Below are 6,515 nucleotides of genomic sequence, written 5' to 3' on the forward strand. Positions count from 1 at the left end.
TTGCAGACCCCTTTAGCTCATTGGGTACTTTCTCTAGCTCCTCCATTGGGGACCCTGTGATCCATCCAATAGCTGACTGTGAGCATCTACTTCTGTGTTTGCTAGGCCCCTGGATAGCCTCACAAGAGACAGCTAAATCAGGGTCCTTTCAGAAAAATCTTGCTAGTGTGTGCAATGGTGTCAGCATTTGGAGGCTGATTATGGGATGGATCCCTGGGTATGGCAGTCTCTAGATGGTCCATCCTTTTGTCTCAGCTCCAAACTTTGTCTCTGTAACTCCTTCCATGTGTGTTTTGTTCCCAATTCTAAGAAGGGGCAAAGAGTCCACACTTTGGTCTTCATTCTTCTTGAGTTTCATGTGTTTTGCAAATTGTATCTTATATCTTGGGTATTATAAGTTTCTGGGCTAATATTCACTTATCAGTGAGTACATATCATGTGAGTTCTTTTGTGATTGGGTTACCTCACTCAGCATGATGCCCTCCAGGTACATCCATAACCAACCCCAACCTCTAACCTTCTTTCCCTACTAGGTCTCTTTTGCTTTTATGTCATATATAATCTTTCATCTTCTGTGTCTTTAAAACCTCTTTTATTGCCTCTTGTGGTACCTTTCTAATTATATGGCACAGATGCACTTTCACAGCCACATATGGATATACACATGCTCTAGACATCTGTACATAAACAATTAAGTTTTGCTTTTTTTTTTTTCCTGAGCCTGAGTTATTTTATTCAACCTAATAATTTCCAGATCAAGTTATTTTCCTACAAGTTTTACTATTTAGGGTTTTGTTTTGTTTTGTTTTTCGAGACAGGGTTTCTCTCTGTAGCTCTGGCTGTCCTGGAACTCACTTTGTAGACCAGGCTGGCCTCGAACTCTGAAATCTGCCTGCCTCTGCCTCCTGAGTGCTGGGATTAAAGGTGTACACCACCACACCTATCTCTACTATTTAGTTTTTAATTTATGGTTAAATAAAACCCCATTTTGTGAGTGTACCATACATTCATCTCTTGTTGAACAACTAAGCTGGTTCCATCTTCTCTGTGCCCTTGGGATGTACAGATGAATAAAATTAAGATACTACTCTTAACGAAGCATCCTTTGCAGAATAGTTCACTCAGAGTTAATCAATCCCCAGATAATTAAGGATAAATTATGTCCTGAGTGTAGAGTGTATGTGTTTATTAGGAAAGTTAAGTTTGGATGAAGGGAAAGTGGGTTTATTGCATCAGCTCATTGGCTTACAATGTTTTTATCATCCTATATTGCTGTGATTTCCAAACAGGTATGTCATGACTGCATCACATCTCCTGAATTAACCTCTGCTTGCTTCCTTCATTTCTTCAAGCTAGTCTCCCTGGGATTTATAGTGATCACAGAAAGTAAAGTTGTCTTATGCTTATGTAATATTCATTCTTTACCTTCTGCAGAGAACTCTAAAATGTTTCACCATACACATTTCGCTGGAAATTAAAGAATTATTGTGATTGATGCCAAAAGGTTTCTTTTTTAAAAAAAATTGTCCTTAATCTTTTTTTTAAAACAGTCCATTTGTTATCCCCCTCCTGTTCTGCTCCTCTGACCATTCCTCATCCCATTCTTCCTCCCCACTGACTCCAAGAGGGTGTCTTCCTTATCCCCCTCACTCCACCAGGCCTCCCCACTCCCTGGGGTCTCAAGTCTCTCGAGGGTTAGGTGCATCTTCTCTCACTGAGGCCATACCAGGCAGTTTTCTGCTGTATAAGTGTTGGGGGCATTGTAACAGCTAGTGTATGCTGCCTAGTTGGTGACTCACTCAATAAGACAGATGATTTTATACTTCAGTTCCTAGCCATATTTCTGTTCATATGGAAGGATTAAGAATATTTTATAGAAAGGCAAGTATATCTCCATGAATTCAAGGCCAGTTTGGCCTACATAGTGAGTTCCAGGCCAGAAAGAGGTACATAGTAAGACCCTCCCAATATATATACATACATACACATATATTCATATGTATGTATATGTGTATATATATATATCAGTTTATTTTAGTTCTATGTTAAACTACTAGAGATCTTTCTTGCAGTTAAGTATGTGTTTAATCTATGTGCGGAAATCTTATGTAATATATAGATACAAGGTAAAATTGAATGCCAAAAGTACTCTGAAGAATGTCATAAAATATATTTCATATTTTGGGAAAACTTAAAATTACATTTCTAATGGGCATTATACATTTTAAATGTGTAGTTATACAATATAAGTAAGAATATCTTGTGTTTTGAATAAACTCATGTTGTTTGTTATTTAAACGTTATTAATGCAAAAGAATTGGAGAACTCCTCCAATTATTATTTTAACAATTATTCTTAGTAGTTACATATTTAATATAGTTCAATAATTTCTCACATAATAATAACAAGTTGGCTTTTGACTTGCATGTTTGATTATAAACTATTGATAAATATGTACACTGTAAAGAAACACAGTACTGTTTATCAGAAACATTATGTGGGAGAGGGGAAATGTCCATTATCATTTTTAATAGTTATCTCTTGCCAAGATGTCCAGTTCCTGTTAAACAGATAGCTATATCACATAAAAATGGAGAACTTATGCCATAGGCATTATGTTGTTACTGGATATTAGTGTTAAACAGGACAGATAAAAGTCATGTAGCTTACCCCTTATAGCTTCAATAAAGTAAATCTAACATTTTTTTTAATTTAATCTGAATAGTTAGTCTTCCAGTAGAGAAGCAATGCTATATTTTTGCAAAAAGAAAAAAAAAAAAACTTCTTCATGAGTTCCCTTTATTTCTCAAAAAAGTAAGGATGAAAACACAAAGCAAATATTATAAAGTTCATTTTTAATTAAAATATTGTCTTAGTATTTCTATTCCTGCACAAATATCATGACCAAGAAGCAAATTATGGAGGAAAGGATTTATTCAGCTTACACTTCCACATTGCTGTGCATTACCAAATGAAGTCATGACTGGAACTCAAGTAGGTCCAGAAGTAGGAGCTGATGCAGAAGCCATGGATGGATGTTACTGGCTTTCTTCCCTGGCTTGCTCAGCTTGCTTTCTTATAGAACCCAGGACTACCAGCTCAGGGATGGCCCCACCCACAATGGGCTCTCCCACACTTGATTACTCATTAAGAAAACGCCTTGCAGCTGGATCTCATGGAGGCATTTCTTCAAGGGAGGCTCCTTTCTCTGTGATAACTCCAGCTTGTGTCAAGTTGACACACAAAACCAACCAGTACAATTGACCCCTTGTCAACTTGACACACAAACACATCACTAGTAAGCCTTAACTCATACTTTCTTATTCATCCCCAAGATCTAGATAACTTTGAAAGTCTCACAGTCTTTACATATTAAATTTTCAATCTGTTTAAAATATCCAATATCTTTTAAAATTCAAAGTCTTTTAAAAATTCAAAGTCTCTTAACTGTTGGCTCCACTAAAATATTTTCTCCCTCCAAGAGGGAAAATATTAGGACACAGTCACAACCAAAAGCAAAATCAAACTCGAACTGTCTAATATCTGGGTCACTTCTCCAGCTTTGCCCTTTGTAGCACACAGCTTTTCTTCTAGGCTCCAGCTGACTGTACTCAACTGCTGCTGCTGTTCTTGGTGGTCATCTCATGGTACTGGCATCTCCAAAACACTGCTGTCTTCTGCTGCAAGTAGGCCTCCCCAATAGCCCATAGGCTCTCCTCATGGTGTCAGACCTCAAGTCCTTTGCATGACCCATTCAGTCCTTGGCTGTCAACTGCAACTGAGGCTGCACCTTCACCAATGGCCTTCCATAACCTCTTACTGTGCCGAGCCTTAGCTGCTCTTTATGACCCCCCTTCATGCCTTCAAAATCAGTAACACATAGGTGACTCTTACACATTATTACCAAGTCCAGCTGCAGCATGAGGTACAATCTTGGCTATCCAGAAAACACTTCCCAGAAGATTTTACCTCAGTGATGCTTGTCTCTTCTTAATCAAAACTAATTTCTTAGCTCTAGCTAACCAGCATCAGTAGTCTCTGTAATGCAATCGTTTCACTTTAGCAATTCTGGTATCTTGTTAATCACAGCTGATTCTTCAGCCCTAGTTAATGAAAAACACAGAATCTTCACAATCAAAACAGCAATGGCCTGATAAGAGTCTTTAGTCTTCCCTCTGAAATTTCACAAGCCAGACCTCCGTCATTTACATGGTCCTCAACATTATCTTCCAAGCTCCTACAGAACATCCCACAGTACAACTATTATATATGATAATCTTATAAATGCATCAGTTATTATAGTATTATGTTTCTGTCTTCTAGCTCTCTGATTAATATGATTCTTATAATCAACACAATGATAGTTCTACATCTCTAGTTGCAAGCACACAGGTATTTGTGGTTATGCATAAAAAGGATTTTTGTGAGAGAGAATTTTTTTTTACAGTACTATGTATTATGAATTTGTTTATTGAGTTCTATCAATAAATCCTATACGTTTCAAATGGCATCAGAATTTACTTTAAGTACTAGATATTTCAGTTCTAAAAGCAGAAAGTCTCAGAAATTGGAAAGTAATATATGTGCTTTCCAGGCAGCTATTTCATGGCAGACTTCAAATTACAAGTATAGTTAGTAATTACCATGGAGCAATCTGTCTTTCAACGTTGTATAACACATATGAGGTTTAATATAAAAAACATTAATAAGGGAGTTTTACTTTTTTTTTTTTTTTTTGAGACAGGTTTCTCTGTATAGCCCTGGCTGTCCTGGAACTCACTTTGTAGACCAGGCTGGCCTCGAACTCAGAAATCCACCTGCATCTGCCTCCCAAGTGCTGGGATTAAAGGCGTGTGCCACCACGTCTGGCGTACATGTAGCAATTCTTTTTTTTTTTTTTTTTCAGCTACAAATTCTGGAGGGGAGTTTATGCCTGGTTCTTGCCCTAAATGGAAGGCCTCCCTCCCTCCACTAAAACCCAGAGAGGAGTGACATCTCTTCTGTGGTCCAGGGAGGCGGGATGAAAGGTAACTTCCGGAAAGAAAGTCGCCGGGCCGTAGTGGTGCACGCCTTTGATCTCAGCCCTTGGGAGGCAGAGGCAGGCGGATTTCTGAGTTCGAGGCCAGCCTGGTCTACAAAGTGAGTTCCAGGACAGCCAGGGCTGCACAGAGAAACCCTGTCTCAAACAAACAAACAAAAAAACAAAACAACAACAACAACAACAAAACAAAACAAAAAACCAAGAAAGTCATCCATTTTGTTGGAGATGCTAATGTCAATATATAAAATTTCAATAATTCTACTCAATTAAATCAACTCTTGGTCTCTTTCTCATCAATATATTTTATTAAAAGAGAAAATATGTATAGAAAAGTACACTATAATTACAGAGTTTGTGCTCCTCAGAGAAAGATGGCTTGGGGTTGGGTAGGTGAAGACATGGGGAGGATGTAAGAAGAATTGGGAAAACAGAAACCATGACTATAGTGTATAAAATTATTTTGAAATTAAAACATAAAAAATAAAATAAAATAAAATAAAAAACAAGTCAAAGAGTGTGAGTTTCAGTCTTCCTCAGGGAAGATCATGTCAGTTGCTTAACCAATACCAAAGGGTCATCTCTGAAGACATACATACAAGTAGTATTATGCAGACTGAACAGGTTGCACTTATGTATTTAGCAATAAATTCATATATATTCTTATACATATATGTTCATAACAACAACTAATGAAAAATGAGGCCATAAATTTGAAAGAGAGCAAGCAGGGGTATATAATTGGTTCTGGAGGGAGGAAAGTAAAGGAGACAAACCATGTAATTATATTAAGATCTCAAAACCAAAAGAAACAATGTAAAAATCAAGTAAAAAGCAAGCAAAATACCCCAATCAAAATCCCCTATTCATGTTCTACTTTAGTATTTTGGAAAGCATTTGCTAAAGTCTTGAAAAATATTGTTGGACCTTAAGAACAATCCAACTTTGGCATAACAGTATAATTATAGTCTCCCCAAGGAAGGTGGTCCTAATATATCTGACACATAAATTATAACATTAATTCATTGTCATTGAGCAATTGAGTGACCAGAAGAAAGGAGCATAAAGTATAAGGAGTTTTAATATAGTAAAAAATTTAAAGGTAGGCAGACTTTTAAACCGCATGAGAAATTAGCATGATTTTCTTTTTTTCTGAGTAATCTTACTCTGCTTCACTGGACATTGTCCCCAAGCTGCTGCTTCTTTGTTTCTTTGTTTCTGTTTCTCTGTTTCTCTGTTTCTCTGTTTCTCTCTTTCTCTCTCTCTCTTTTTTTTTTTTTTTTTTGATACTAATTATGGTTGATATTCCCTTGTGGTTTGTGTACATTCCCTTGCTGGCAATTTTTATTCAGTGAGTTGGTCCCTTGAGCCATTTGCAGAGACAATGGATAAAACTTTAAGTATTTATTGTGACATGAGATAATGAATAAATCATGATTATTTCAAAACATTTCCTGAAATGGTTCCTTTGTCCACC

The sequence above is a fragment of the Mus caroli genome, unplaced genomic scaffold (assembly GCF_978045245.1).
Source record: "Mus caroli unplaced genomic scaffold, Mus_caroli_1 scaffold_9, whole genome shotgun sequence".
In the NCBI taxonomy this organism is placed as follows: Eukaryota; Metazoa; Chordata; class Mammalia; order Rodentia; family Muridae; genus Mus; species Mus caroli.